This window comes from Mobula birostris, chromosome 2, assembly GCF_030028105.1.
Source record: "Mobula birostris isolate sMobBir1 chromosome 2, sMobBir1.hap1, whole genome shotgun sequence".
Taxonomy (NCBI): domain Eukaryota; kingdom Metazoa; phylum Chordata; class Chondrichthyes; order Myliobatiformes; family Myliobatidae; genus Mobula; species Mobula birostris.
Window position 1 is genome coordinate 50082871 of NC_092371.1, and position 15869 is coordinate 50098739.

General features: G+C 44.6%; 1 protein-coding gene across 6 annotated transcripts in view; it reads right to left on the minus strand.

Moving 5' to 3' along the window:
- The window catches only part of LOC140186401 (extracellular sulfatase Sulf-2-like), a 348168-nt gene that overhangs the window by 264568 nt on the left and 67731 nt on the right, over nucleotides 1-15869 (minus strand). For all 6 annotated transcript variants that reach the window (XM_072240682.1, XM_072240639.1, XM_072240655.1 and 3 more), the window contains exon 2: nucleotides 918-1019. The gene's annotated coding sequence lies outside the window, so the exon portion shown is untranslated. The remainder of the gene's footprint in view (nucleotides 1-917; nucleotides 1020-15869) is intronic.

Consider the following 15869-nt stretch of genomic DNA (forward strand, 5'->3'; position numbering starts at 1 on the left):
ACCCTCCCGAACCATGCTAGCAAACCTACCTGCAAGGATATCCCTCCCCCTCGAGTTCAGGAGCAACCCATCCAATCTGTACAGGTCCCACCTTCCCCAGAAGAGATCCCAATGATCCAAAAATCTAAAACCCTGCCCCCTGCACCAACTCCTCAGCCACACATTCAGCTGCCATCTCCTCCAATTCTTACCATCACTGTCACGTAGCACTGGCAGCAATCCTGAGAATGTTTTTCAGCCTTCTGATTAGTTCCCGAAACTCACACTTCAGGACCTCATCCCTCTTCCCGCCTACGTCGTTGGTACCAACATGTATCACGATTTCTGGTTGCTTTCCCTCCTGTACCAGGATGTTGTGCACCCGGTCAGAGACATCCTGGACCCTGGCACCCAGGAGGCAACAAACCATGTTTGTTGGAAAATATAGTAGTGGAAAATATTTTATTCTCACAGAGATCAAAACAAAAGAGTAAAATTAAAACCCAAAATAGACTCAATATGCAAAAGAATACTCGATAGCTCACCCAGGTTTTTCGAGACTACATATTAAGTGCAGACAACGTAGGAAGATATTTGAACAACTTACACGTATTTAGCAATATCTTAGCTTCTGAAACGTAACAGATACACACCTCCTTTAGATTTTCTTAGGTTTCATGTGGGAAAGCCTCTGTTCTTCACAAAAACAAGCACTGAGGAGATTTGAGGCTGAGGTCAGCCTCAGTGTTGAGCCTGAGGTCAGCTATTCAATAATTAGAGTGAATTAATCGTGTATTTCAGGCACAGTTATAATTGAGTAGAATAACTTCATTGCAAAGCTAGTAAGATTATTATAATCTCTCAAAGGATTTTTTTTGTTTTGTCAACAAAATGCTGTAATTGGACACTTGTCCTTCTCTATTAAACATGTCGCTTACCTTCAGCTTCTATATCTTGAAACATAAGAGGGGATGCGGTCGTGCTGCTGCTGCTAACCTACTTGCAGCCAGTATGCTCGTCTGGCAAAGATTTGTGGCCACCTAAAACAACATATATAATGTTGGATTATTCGGCAGGAAAACAATTTCAAAGAAACAGTGGAATTAAAACATGACCATTAATTAAGTCATCAGACTTTGCTTAATGCATAGGCAAGTTATTAAATCACAATAAGATCCCACAAGGTAAGAATCACATGAGAAAGTATCCAGATGTATAGTGACTCCAAAATCAGCACCATGGTTTAAACTGCATGCTTGTATGAAGAGTTTGAATACTTTGAAAGGAAAGTCTACATTTATTTTGATATAAAATATGAAAATAGTGACCAGATTTGAGATTCTGTAGGTAGAAACCCCAAAAACCTTTTCAGTGGTTATATTGCTTTTCCATTTGAGGACCATCTACCTTTACTAAATGCAAAAGATTACGGTAACATTGTGATCTCATTTCATTGGCCAGTTTCACCACATTTGATCTCCAGGGATAAGAAATTTAGCCAAGTTAAAAATTCGTTTTAACAGTTTGGCAAGAAGGAAAGAAAATTAAGTCAACCCATGAATTTACTAATGTAGCAAAATGTAATGTACTTTCAGACATAACTAATGACTGTTTAATCCCAAACATTGATGTTTCCTGCCTTCTGGAACAAAAATGATTTTATGATTAAAGTATCATGAGACACAACAATAATAAATGCCAAGCATTGGCAGAACTGTCATACATCCAGCAACTAATCTAAAGGCCTATCAAATGTTTCAACACAGAAATTTCTGGAGGAAAACAGCAGGGTCAGGCAGCACCTATGGAAAGAAATTGACAACATCTCCATCTGGACTGTCAATCTGACCTATTGATTACCTCCAGCTTTTTTGTGTTGCTCCAGATTTCAGCATCTGCAGTCATTTGGCTTATGTCTTGCCGAAGGATGGAAGTATTTCATTGGGATTCAGATTCAGATTTAGATGAAATAAAATGAATGAAATTCAAGTTTAATTATCGTTCAAGCATACATGAATACAGCGGAATGAAACAGCATTCCTCTGGGGCCAAGGTGAGCACACATATAGTCATGCAAGGAGCTATATCTATATATATCCCGCGTCCTGAGTGACATGTCCAGCAAATTGATGGTGAAGTTCCTGGCAGTCCTGAGACAAACACACGAATGCAATCCAGCTTGTCATTCCACTGATTGGACACTGAGAGAAACACCAATGGGAGAGGCCAGCCCCTAACCGAGCATGGGCACCATGCTACAATGCCTCTGGTATTTTCTCTCCTGTACTGCAGCAACAGGCGAGCCCGCTGCTTGAGGCCTAGCCTTCACTGCAACCGAGACTATGCTGCTCCCCTGCCAGCCGTTACACCACCAAGCAAGGTTAACAGGCCTGCGGCATTTTACAATACCAATCTCCAACAGGGTCTTACAGTCAGAAGAGAAAAGTCCAAGACAATCACCCACTGTTACACTGCACACCACCTTTACGGACCAACTCCAATGCCTTCAATGGATTCCTGTAGCAGGCAGCAACAGGGTCTGCAACATATCCAGCTGCTCCACCAATGACCAGCTCTCTGATGGGGTAGACCTGCAGTACCTGAATTTCTTTGAGTCCAGTATTGTCTTGCAATCGTAAAAAAGACATTTAATAAACGAAAAAATGACTTTTGGTTGCCTCCCAAGAGGCTGCTGCATCTGAATATACTGCCGTCTTACCGGAATCTCATGTATGTCGAAGCATACAGTGAAATGTGTCATTTGAATTAACAACCAACCAACCCAAGGACTGGCTGGGGTCAGGCACAAGTGTAACCACAGATTCTGGTGCCAACATAGCATGCCCACAATGTTCGGCACAACAACACAACAAACAACATAGAACAACAATCAGCACCAACAGCAAGGCAAACCACTTTCCCACCCTCCTAGCCCTCATACACACAGGCCTCCAAACCCATGTCAGGTCACCTCCAAGCCTTCAATCCTTGACTCTGGATTCCCAGACGTGCAGACATCTGGCCTATCCTCCATTCTCTGGTCCAGACTCTGGATGGGGCAACTCAGGCATTTCTCCAGCTAGGGTTAAGGTCATTTATTAAAAAAACTCCCAATTCTTGTTTCCACACTCTTCATATTTACCACTACATTTTGGTTCATTAGAGCTTGCACCCTCAAACTATTTTTAAAAATGTACAGGGGAAAAGACCGTTAAAATCAAACACTGGCTGATCTGTAAGCACTTCTGATAAATGAAGGCTGTCAAAAGTGCAAGCACCAGTGTTGCAAGGAATCGTGATTAGTAAGTTCATTTTAAATCAATCTCCGTTGTCCACATGAGCAGACAGACTAGATAGAAAAATGTGCATGTCAAGGGTCAAAATGAACTAGAAATCTAGTTGGTGCCTACCATTTATTATCAAGAGCACAGCCGAAGAGAAATCCATAAACACAGCAAATTGTGTAAATTTACTACTGACAAGGTTGATAACTGAAAATGAAGGTGATTGAGTATTGTATGTTCAAGATCGATTCTGGAATTCTTTACTTTACATATTTCATGTCATATTTATAGCATGGTTTACTGTATTTTAAGAAACCAAATATCAGTGAAATTAATCAAATTCATGAACTATAATGGTACAATCTCTCTCTCTTTCTCACTCACACACAAGCTGGAACAAAGACAATCAGCATTCTTTTGATGGGTTTCATTTAGCTTAGACTGAAACTATTTCTAGGAACTATGTAAACATGAACCTGTTCAAAATTTTAAACAGAAATTTCTGCTACTTAATACACAGGATACTACCATGGTACTGGTTCCAGTTAAGAGTGCATATTTTACAGAATCCACTTCCAGAATTAACGGTGGAATCAGAAAATGATTTCTGATATCAGAAAATAATGTAGATGATAGATAATAATGCCAAGACAGCTTCCACCCAAAATCAAAAACAAACCTTCAGAATAGTTCAACCAATTGAGGACCTATATTTACAACAGTTGCCCTTCATGCAACTCATGTATTCCCAATAAATCAGGAAGTAATGTAACTTAGATAGATGCATGTCCATATACAACAAAAGAAAATAATGATACATTAAGGATGACAAACTGAGCTGTCAATAAGGGAAAGAGATCATGAAACAACAAGAGAATTTAATTTGTGCTGCTCCATGCTAGTTTGGAAACAATCAGCACATGCAGGAAAATTACTCAGATCACATACAGGAGAAGAAGAGACAAAAGGCGTTGGAAGAAAGAAAAATTTCTGGATGGAAGAAAGGGGAAGGACCTCAAAAATTTTGATAAGTGGCGAGATTACAGCATCAGAAGAAAATCATTGAGGATAGTGTTGTGATTGTGAATGAAGTCACTGAAACTGGTGATATAGAAGTCTTTATTCAACACAACAAGCAGGTATCATTCTGGAGACACTCTCGGTAGAGGCTCACAAACCCAAAGGGACATCACATTTTATATCCCTGAGATCAAAGGTGACTGTAGCTGATACCGCACAATTTCAATAGCTACAAAGACATAGCTTCCTTCAATATTTCTGGTTGACGATGCTTCCTTTGAATTACATATCTTCAGTGACAGATGCCTCTGAATGTTCAAACACCTTTGTCACAAAGTAATTTACACAAATAGTCTGAAAGCTTCTGGGGGAAGAAATCTCAGACACACAAAATTAATGTTGTTAAGGCCATCTCTAAATTCACAACTAAGTACATAAAAACTGTTGACTGCCTATACCTATGACCATGTTTGCCATGCTAAGTGACAATGTCTATCTGATGTGCCAGATTGAACTCAGTCACAATGGTGCAAGTAACTTAACCCACATTGCCCAATTTGATGCAGGCCAATTAACACAACCCCATTGTCTTAACATTTGGCTCACGAATATGCAAAAGTCTCATACTCACCATTTTGCACACTGTCTCTTAGTCTGTGGAGCAACTTGTGTTTTTAACTTCACTTCACTGCTCACAAATTACAAAATAAAGACCTGAAGGCTTATTGCAAGCTTCCTAAACTTATTTATATTTAAGGTAAGAACAAAAGCCTGAGTTTTGAATAATATCAGCTATATTCACAATAATGCAGAATACACCCAAATAGATAAGATTACAGATTCTAAGTCATAGGAAATCTTAGCCTTGAGTGAGGTGCTGGAGAACTGGAGGATTGCTAACGTTGTTCTGTTGTTTAAGAAAGATGTAAGAACTCGGGAAATTAATGCCCAGTGCACCTCATGTCAATAGTGGGTAAATTATTGGAAAGTAGTCTAAAGGACTGGATATATAAATATTTGCATGGACAGATCCTGATTAGTGTTAGTCAACATGGCTTGGTATGTGGTAAATCATGTCTAACCAATCTTATAGTGTTTCTTGAGGAGGTTACCAGGAAAGTTGATGAAGGAAAGGCAGTGGAACATTGTCAACATGGACTTTACCAGGGCTTTTGATAAAGTACCTCATGGGGGGGCTGGTCGAGAATGTTCATTCATTTGGCGTTCAGGATGAAATAGTAAATTTGATTCAATATCGGCTTAGTAGAAGCACGAAAATGGTAAGTAAGTGGTTGCCTTGTAAGTGAAGGCCTGTGACTAATGGCAGTGCTAGGTCCGTTGTTGTTTGTAACCTATATTATTAAATTGGATGATAATGTGGTAAACTGGATCAGAAAATTTGCAGATGACACCAAGGTTGGCTGCATAGTGGACAGTGAGGAAGGCTATCAAAGCTGACGCAATTGGCTGAAAAAATAGCAGATGGAATTTAATGCAGACAAGTGTGAGGTGTTGCGTTTGGGTACAAACCAGAGTAGAATTTATACAGTGGATGGTAGGGCTTTGAGGAGTGTAGTCCAACAAAGAGATCTGGGGATACAGATCCATAATCCCCTGGAAGTGGCATCACAAGTAGAAAGGGTTTTAAAGACACTTTTGGCACATTGCCCTTCATAAATATGAAGTTGTATAAGATATTGGTGAGGCCAGATTTGAAGTATTGTGTGCTATTCTGGTCACCTACCTACAAGAAAGATATTAATAAGATTCAGTGAATACAGAGAGCACTTACAAAGGTGTTGCTAGGACTTTAGGACCTGAATTATAGGAAAAGGTTGAATAGGTTAGGACTGTATTTGCTGGAGCATAGGAGAATGAGGAGAGGTTTGCAAAAAGGTATAAATAATGAGGAAGGGTATAGATAGTGTAAAAGCAAGCAAGTTTTTCCACTGAGGTTTGGTGAAACAAAAACTAGAGTCCATAGATTAAGGAGGAATCTGAGGGGGATCTTCCCCACTCAGAGGGTGGAATGATCTGCCAGTGGAAGTGATGGATGCTGGTTCAATTGCACCATTTAAGAGATGGTTGGATAAGTACATAGATAAGAGGGATATGGAGGACTATGGACCAGCTGTGGGTCAATGGGATTAAGTAGCATCAGAGTTCCATGGTAATGAACTCTTTGGTCCTATTTCTGCATTGTAATGCTCTATGACTCCATGTTAAATTATCATGGAACATTGATAGAAAATAGTTGGAACAAACTGATTAGACTTTCATAACACTACAAAACATTAAGACTTACCTTAAAACTATTCCTGAAATTACATTGCAGGCCACAAGCAAAATCATTCAAAATACAGCAAAGTCCAGTTAACTGAGACAGCAGTTTACGTGAGACAACTCTTAAAGAACAAAAGCTAATTTAGAAAATAGCCAGGATTCCCTTTGTTTATTTTGGACACTATGCTGCTTAATTGGGGCAGGAGACTGTTGCCAAACAGCTTTTAACTAGTGTCAGTTGCACATGCCTCTGTGACCATTAGACACTACACTGTGCTTAGGGTGAGCAGTTTTTAAATGGCACCTTGTGTTTAAAAAGGAGTGATTTTTGTCACTGATAGTTGGTGAGAAATGAGCACTGAGGCAATTCAGAACGGTTTGCTCATTGAGTTTTCAATCATTCAGGCTTGGAGATGCCAGAAATGGCCAGGAAAGAAAATGAAATAATTTCACTACTTCAACAAGTTGGGAACTACAAAGAATTTGAAGGTATCAGCAATCCTCTTGGATGTTACTTTTGATCCCCACCAGACACTCAGCCCTCACGGTGGCTCCAAGTAGCTGTTGACATGAAACAATGGACATACGCTGGTGCACTGCTTTAACATGTAGGTGAGGGTCACAGTTGGGTCCAATACCCTGGAGAGATAGGGATATGCCAGTCCTAGCATGCAAAGTCAGCTTCAGAGGACTGGATGGATGAGATCTACAGTACAATCCAACCACCTGGATGGCGGTTTTGCTGTGCTCTGTGGTGTGTGAAGGGTACGATGAGGCACAGAAGTAGTCATGGTCATTCACTACAACCAAGGAAGACCCCAGTTGTGATGATTACTCATACCATTGGACTCAGATTTCAGAGGTAGAGAGTGTAATTACCCCAAAACAATGGCTTTCCACTTTAAAATCTCTTTCACACGGGTTTCCTATTGTCATCGGATATGATGGACAACCTCCAGTGTTATTGATTGTGTTCTAATCCATTCTGTATTTCATTTAAATACATAATTTGTTACTCAGTTAAATGGTGGCTTGTCTTTTTTAACTACTTCCATGAAACTTGGGCTAAGGGGGGCAGCCGCTTAATTGGGCTAAAATGTACTGGTCCTGATGTGTCCCAGTTAAGTGGAACCCACTATATTTATCCTTGGTCCTTAGTGGCCCAGCTCTCATGTCACAGAGGAGACATGGAATCTTACAGCATGATGAGACCTGGTTTTTCACACAGGGTCGATGAACAGCTTCATACGGTCTCCTACAAATGTTTGCCAATCAGGATGAGGGCCAGTTTGGTTATATTTCTCCCCATGTTCTCTGGAAATTTGCACAACCTATTTCTTCAGACACAATTATTATCTTCCGATGAAATGCTTAGGTGATCGCTGAAACACAGAAACAGGGCATGTCCCACAATCACACCATTTATATCAACATCTGGAGCATCTTGCATGTGAGAACCCAGCTCTTTTCCGTAATCAAAAGTGAGTGCAACTCTTCCAAACAGTTTCTGTTTCAACACAGCTGGATTACATGCTGCCTGAGCTCTCTCACTTATGGTAAGGTCAGGGGTGTGGAGAGGTGACTGCATTTGGACTAGGGACTATGTATATCTTAGCAAGATCAGTATGAAAAGTATCTCTCTGAAAGTGAGCCAGTGCATCCTTCCTGAATGATGCAGCTGTGGCATTCTGCTGAAGGAAGGCAGTGATCCTCCACTGTATTCCTTATCATGCAGCATCTTTTGCTTCTGTTGCTCTTTAGTCTGCCCTTCAAGTCCCTTAGGTTCTGACTTTTCAGTCTGCCATCCCTCTAATACTGTCGTTTGCAATCAGATTGTTAGGTTGTGTGATATACAATACATAGTAAAGATACTTGTAGGGTGTTGACCACGGGGGAACCCTGAGCTGTTGCAGATGCCAGAGACTCCTTTTCGGAAGATGATATGCATTCTCCGTGATGCTTTTGTTTCCAGGGCACTCATTTTAACAACCCTCAGCTGTCATGGTAGGACTGCAAGATAGTCGAATTTTTACCAATAGAAATACCAATGGCATTAGCACTGGACTTCAAGGTAGATGGTTCTGAGTTCAAACCCAGCCGGGTCCCAACCTGGGCAGCAGCAGTATCTGCGTGGAAGACAGGCCTGGAAATCTACTTCCGCATCTTGCCGTGAAAAATCTATTGATAAGGTACCCCATGCAAGGCTTATTGAGAAAGTAAGGAGGCATGTGATCCAAGGGGACATTGATTCAAAAGATTCAAAAAACTTTATTGCCATTCTAACCGTACATCAGCTCTGCAGGGCAGAATGAGACAGCATTTCTCAGGAGCAGAACTGGCTTTGTGGATCCAGAACTGGCTTGCCCACAGAAGGCAAAGAGTGGTTGTAGATGGGTCACATTCTGCATGGAGGTCAGTGACCAGTGGTGTGCCTCAGGGATCTGTTCTGGGACCCCTATCCTTCATGATTTTTATAAATGAGCTGGATGAGGAAGTGGAGGGATGAGTTAGTAAATTTGCTGATGACACAAAGGCTGGGGGTGTTGCAGATAGTGTGGAGGGCTGTCAGAGGTTACAGCAGGACATTGATAGGATGAAAAACTGGGCTGAGAAGTGGCAGATGGAGTTCAACCCAGATAAGTGTGAGATGGTTCATTTTGGTAGGTCAAATATGATGGCAGAAAATAGTATTAATGGCAAGACTCTTGGCAGTGTGGAGGATCAGAGGGATCTTGGGGTCGGAGTCCATAGGATAGTAAAAGCAGTTGCGTAGGTTGACTCTGTGGTTAAGAAGGCATATGGTGCATTGGCCTTCATCAACTGTGAGTCTGAGTTTAGAAGCCGAGAGGTAATGTTGCAGCTATATAGGACCCTGGTCAGACCCCACTTGGAGTACTGTACTCAGTTCTGGTCACCTCACTACAGTACGATGTGGAAATCATAGAAAGGGTGCAGAGGAGATTTACAAGGATGTTGCCTGGATTGGGGAAGCATGCCTTATGAAAATAGGTTGAGTGAACTCGGCCTTTTCTCCTTGGAGCGACGGAGGATGAGAGGTGACCTGATGGAGGTGTATAAGATGATGAGAGGCATTGATCGTGTGGATAGTCAGAGGCGTTTTTCCAGGGCTGAAATGGCTAGCACAAGAGGGCACAGTTTTAAGGTAACACACATAAAAGTTGCTGGTGAATGCAGCAGGCCAGGCATCATCTCTAGGAAGAGGTGCAGTCGACGTTTCAGGCCGAGACCCTTCGTCAGGACTAACTGAAGGAAGAGTGAGTTAAGAGTGAGTCACTCTTCCTTCAGTTAGTCCTGACGAAGGGTCTCGGCCTGAAACGTCGACTGCACCTCTTCCTAGAGATGCTGCCTGGCCTGCTGCGTTCACCAGCAACTTTTATGTGTGTTGCTTGAATTTCCAGCACCTGCAGAATTCCTGTCGTTTACAGTTTTAAGGTGCTTGGCAGTAGGTACAGAGGAGATGTCAGGAGTAAGTTGTTTTTTTTTTAAAAACGCAGAGAGTGGTGAGTGCATGGAATAGGTTGCTGGTGACAGTGGTGAAGGCAGATACAATAGGGTCATTTAAGAGACTCCTGGATAGGTACATGGAGCTTAGAAAAATAGAGGGCTATGGGTAATCCTAGGTCATTTCTAAGGTATGGACATGTTCGGTACAGCTTTGTGGGCCGAAGGGCCTGCATTGCGCTATAGGTTTTCTATGTTTCTTCTGTGTTTTCTATGTTTCTATTCAGTGACGATGGAAAACAAGCACATCCTCCATGTAAAATAATAGCTCAGTCCATCGCAACAATAAAAATGACTAAATTAACCTCTGTTGCTACCATAGGATCTAGAATAAAGAGTGATTCATGATCCATGATTGAAGGTGACAGCAGCCATTATGTGTCCATTGGTCAGAGGTATTTTCAGATCTGGACAGCATTATTCAGCAGGCGCAATAATAAAAGAAGATAAATATTTTTTAAAAGACAAGAAAAAAATCAAAACTGATGCAAAACTGAGAGAGTCAACCTGGAGTTTTGCTTTGTGACTGTTAGAGTTATTCTTCCCGTTCCTTTACATAGACTGAAGGATCGCTCACACACATGCAGATGCAGGCAGCTTGAGTTCTTGTTTCTCGTGCTATTCACTGATCTCTCATACCCCTTTCATCCTTCCATCCCATCCCTAATCAGGAATGCCTGGCTAACTGCCATCATCGTTTAATGCAAGTGTCTGGGTGAAACAACATGTCAGTCACATGAAAAGAACCAATTCCATTCTTTCTTTAACGGCAACAACTTTCCCTGACAAATTAGTATGTTTTTACCCACCACAATCAGGGCAGACTCTGGCAGCTCCATGGGATGATTACTGAGGTAAATCATGTGAAAGAAGGAGGTACCCGTACTGTAAATGACCTTAAACAGCTGGTGCATTTTTACTTTGATTCTCAGTCACTGGATTAACTGAATATCCTGCATGTATAATCAATGACTTCTTCAAGCTGCTGTAGTGCCCCAATCCAGGGTTCAACAAGGAAAGAAAAGAATTTAAAAACAGCACAACTTAATTAATTTTCCTTTTCAGGTCAGCATCTGCCATTTTCACTTTCCAGCTGTGCACACAATGGTACCATGTAAGTAAAATTTCATGGCAAATGGAGTAGAGAATAAATTGAAGAGCAAATGCTTAGCTTTGGAAAAATATATACTGCAAGTCTCCTTATGAAGATATGGAAAACATTTACTTTTCCACAAGTTTGTTCTACCATCCTTTCCCAAACAATTTCTGTCTGCCTGTTAAAGCTCTAATAAAATCAGTCAGTAGAAGTGATAAAATGTACAATAAAATTGAATGCTCCTCATTTATTCCTATTATCTCATACCTCTAACAGCTTGCAGTCTGCTGCACTCTGATTGAATGCTCAAGTTGGGTGGTCTTTCATTGATTCTGTTATGGTTATTATTCAATAGATTTACTGGGTACGCCCACAAGAAAATAAATCTCGGGGTTGTATATGGTGACATATATGTACTTCGTCAAATTATATACTGTATGTAAAATTAGTCACCTCCATCATGTGTACTACCCTCGACAGTATCCAAGACACCTTCAAGCAGTGGGGCCTTAGGAAGGTGGCAGCCATCATTAAGGACTGCCCCCCACAACCAGGACATGTCCCCTTTTCATTGCTACCATTGGGAAGGAGATACAGAAGCCGGAAGCCACACACTCAGCAACTCAGGAGCATTTTCTTCCCCTCTGCCATCTGATTTCTAAATGGAGGTTGAACTCATGAACTTATTTCTGGTTTTTTGTACTACTTATTTTAACTTAACTGTTTTATAGATGCATATACGAGGGGTGATTGATAAGTTCGTGGCCTAAGGTAGAAGGAGTCAATTTTAGAAAACCTAGCCCACTTATTTTTCAACATAGTCCTCTCCTACGTTTACACACTTAGTCCAGCGGTTCTTGGAGCATACGGGTCCCTTCTTTGTAGAAGTCGGCGACTTGGACCTCCAGAAAGTGGTCCACAGCAGGGGTAATTGATAAGTTTGTGGCCTAGGGTAGAAGGAGATGAGTTATTAACTTCAACCTTTCTGCATTATCACTCAGAGTTGAAATGCACGTGCATGTAACGAGAGCTGTCTAAGTTGCATGCCATCTTGGTCAATGTTTCCCATCCACTACATAATGTACTGGATGGACAGGAGTACATTCAGCCAGAGACTCATTCCACCAAGATGCAACACAGAGCGTCATAGGAAGTCATTCCTGCCTGTGGCCATTAAACTTTACAACTCCTCCCTTGGAGGGTCAGACACCCTGAGCCAATAGGCTGGTCCTGGACTTATTTCATAATTTACTGGCATAATTTACATATTACCATTTAACTATTTATGGTTCTATTACTATTTATTATTTATGGTGCAACTGTAACAAAAATCAATTTCCCCCGGGATCAATAAAGTATGACTATGACTACTACTACTCATCTCCTTCTACCTTAGGCCACAAACTTATCAATCACCCCTGTCGTGGACCACTTTCTGGAGGTCCAAGACGCCGACTTCTACAAAGAAGGGATCCGTATGCTCCACGACCATGTGTAAATGTAGGAGGGGACTACGTTGAAAAATAAGTGTGCTAGGTTTTCTAAAATTGACTCCTTCAATTAGGCCACGAACTTATCAATCACCCTTCGTACACTTAGGGTAATTCAGTTTTTTATCTATATTTATTTATCATGTTGTAGCGGTGTGCTGCACACAGCGCTAGAATAACCACACAGAGTCGGTGAGTTGGAGTTGCGATGAAAGAGATTTATTCAAACTTCGCGGCCTGCTTTAAAGCCTTCCCGTTCCTGTCCTCCCTGGGCGGGACTACTGTGGGGAATGCATATTCCCAGACCCTGTCTGCGCGCGGGATTTTCCCCCTGCTGGTGACGATGGCCTGGCGCCCTTTTTGGGGCCAGCCCTCTGCCTGCGCACGCTGCTGAGCCGGTTCGTGGGTGCCAGAAAGTGGGTCGCCACATAACCCCCCCCCGAGAACCGGCGATACCTCCCCCAATGTCCACAGTCTGGATTGGCCTCTGTCTGGGAGGTCTGCCCCTGCGCCGCGGTGCCTGAGCCTGGACCGGCTGTGCCAAGTCCACATGGGCCGGTTTGAGTCGGTCCACCGTGAAAACCTCCTCTCTCCCCCCAATGTCCAGCACGAACGTGGACCTGTTGTTCCTGATCACCTTAAACGGCCCCTCGTAGGGCGGCTGTAGTGGTGCCCGGTGTCCGCCCCATCGTACAAAAAGAAAGTTACAGTTCTACAGGTCTTTGGGTACGCAGGTCGGGCTCTGTCCGTGCTGTGAAGTGGGGATGGGGGCCAGGTTACCGAGCCTCTCACGTAGTCTGTCCAGGACTGCTGTGGGTTCTTCCTCTTGCCCCCTTGGGGCTGGTATGAACTCTCCTGGGACTACGGGGGTGCGCCGTACACCAACTCGGCCGACGAGGTGTGCAGATCCTCTTTGGGCGCTGTGCGGATTCCGAGCAGGACCCAGGGAAGTTCGTCCACCCAGTTAGGCCCCTCCAGGTGGGCCATGACAGCCGACTTCAGGTGACGGTGGAAGCGCTCCACTAGTCCGTTCGACTGTGGGTGGTAGGCAGTTGTGTGGTGTAGCTGCGATCCTAAAAGGCTGGCCATAGCCGACCACAGGCTGGAGGTGAACTGGGTGCCCCTGTCGGAGGTAATGTGGGCCGGTACCCCGAAGCGGGCTACCCAGGTTGCGATCAGTGCTCGGGCGCAGGATTCGGAGGTGGTGTCGGTGAGCGGGACGGCCTCTGGCCAACTGGTGAAGCGGTCTATCATAGTTAGGAGGTACCACACTCCTTGCGACACTGGCAGGGGCCCCACAATATCCACATGAATGTGGTCGAACCTCCGGCGAGTGGGTTTGAACTGCTGCGGCGGAGCCTTGGTGTGCCGCTGCACCTTGGCTGTTTGGCACTGCATGCACATTTTGGCCCATTCACTGACCTGTTTACGCAGCCATGCTACACGAACCTGTTGGAGACCAGCCGGACGGTTGTCCTGATGGAGGGGTGCGCTAAGTTGTGAATGGATTCGAAAACCCGCCGGCGCCAGGCTGCTGGGACGAGGGGGCGGGGTTGGCCGGTAGCTACGTCACATAGTAGGGTCCTCTCACCTGGGCCTACGGGGAGGTCTTGGAGCTGTAAACTGGAGACTGCAGTCCTGTAACTGGAGATCTCAGCGTCTGTCTGCTATGCCTCTGCCAGCGCTGCATAGTCCACCCCCTGGGACAGGGCCTGTATGGTAGGTCTGGATAGTGCGTCCGCCATGATGTTGTCCTTTCCCGAGACATGCCGGATGTCCGTTGTGTACTCAGAGATGTAGGACAGATGTCGCTGCTGGCGGGACGACCAGGGGTCGGACACCTTCATGAACGCAAAGTTAAGCGGTTTGTGGTCTGTGAACTCGGTGAAGGGCCTACCTTCTAAGTAGTATCTGAAGTGCCGGATTGCCAGGTATAGTGCCAATAGCTCCCGGTCGAAAGCACTGTATTTGAGTTCAGGTGGTCGTAGGTGTTTGCTGAAGAACACCAGGGGTTGCCAGCGACCCTCGATGAGTTGTTCCAGCACTCCACCGACCGCTGTGTTGGATGCGTCCATAGTGAGGGCAGTAGGAACGTCCGTTCTGGGGTGCACTAGCATCGTGGCGTTTGCCAAGGCTTCTTTGGTTTTAACGAAAGCGGCTGCGGCCTCTTCGTCCCAGGTAATGTCCTTGCCCTTACCCGACATTAGAGTGAACAGGGGGCGCATGGTTCGGGCTGCTGAGGGGAGGAAACGGTGGTAGAAATTCACCATACCCACGAATTCCTGCAGGCCTTTGATTGTGTTGGGTTGGGGAAAGTTGTGGACCGCGTCTACCTTGGCGGGCAGTGGGGTTGCCCCGTCTTTAGTAATCCTGTGGCCCAGGAAGTCGATGGTATCGAGTCCGAACTGGCATTTGGCTGGGTTGACTGTAAGGCCGAATTCTTGCACCATGTAGGTTTGCTGCAAAGTTTTGAATGTGCGGCACAGGGTAGCGGTCTGGCGTTGTAGCCTTGTTCAGTCTGCGGTAGTCACCGCATGGTCTCCAGCCCCCCCGTTGCCTTGGGCACCATGTGCAGGGGGGAGGCCCATGGGCTGTCAGACCGTCGTATGATCCCCAGTTCCTCCATCTTCTTGAACTCCTCCTTCGCCAGTCGGAGCTTGTCTGGGGGAAGCCTTCGAGCACAGGCGTGGAGGGGTGGTCCCTGGGTCGGGATGTGGTGCTGTGCTCAGTGTCTGGGCATGGCTGCCATGAACTGCGGTGTCAGTACTGATGGGAAATCCACCAGGACCCTGGTGAATTCATCGTTGGACAGCGTGATGGAGTCCAGGTGTGGGGCTGGCAACTTCGCTTCACCCAGGGAGAACGTTTGAAAAGTCTTGGCGTGGACTAGTCGCTTCCCTTGCAGGTCGACCAGCAGGCTGTGGGCTCACAGAAAATCCGCCCCCAGGAGTGGTTGGGCCACAGCGGCCCAGTGTGAAGTCTCACGTGAACCGGCTGGAGCTGAACTGTAGCCGCACCGTGCGGGTGCCATAGGTTCGTATTGTGCTGCCATTTGAGGCCCTCAGGGTGGTTCCGGGTTCTCTGTTGCGGGTGTTGTAACTCATTGGAGGTAAAACGTTGATCTCCGCTCCGGTGTCGACCAAAAATCGGCGTCCCAGATGTACAGGAGGCTGTTCTGATGGCCAGCCGCCGTAG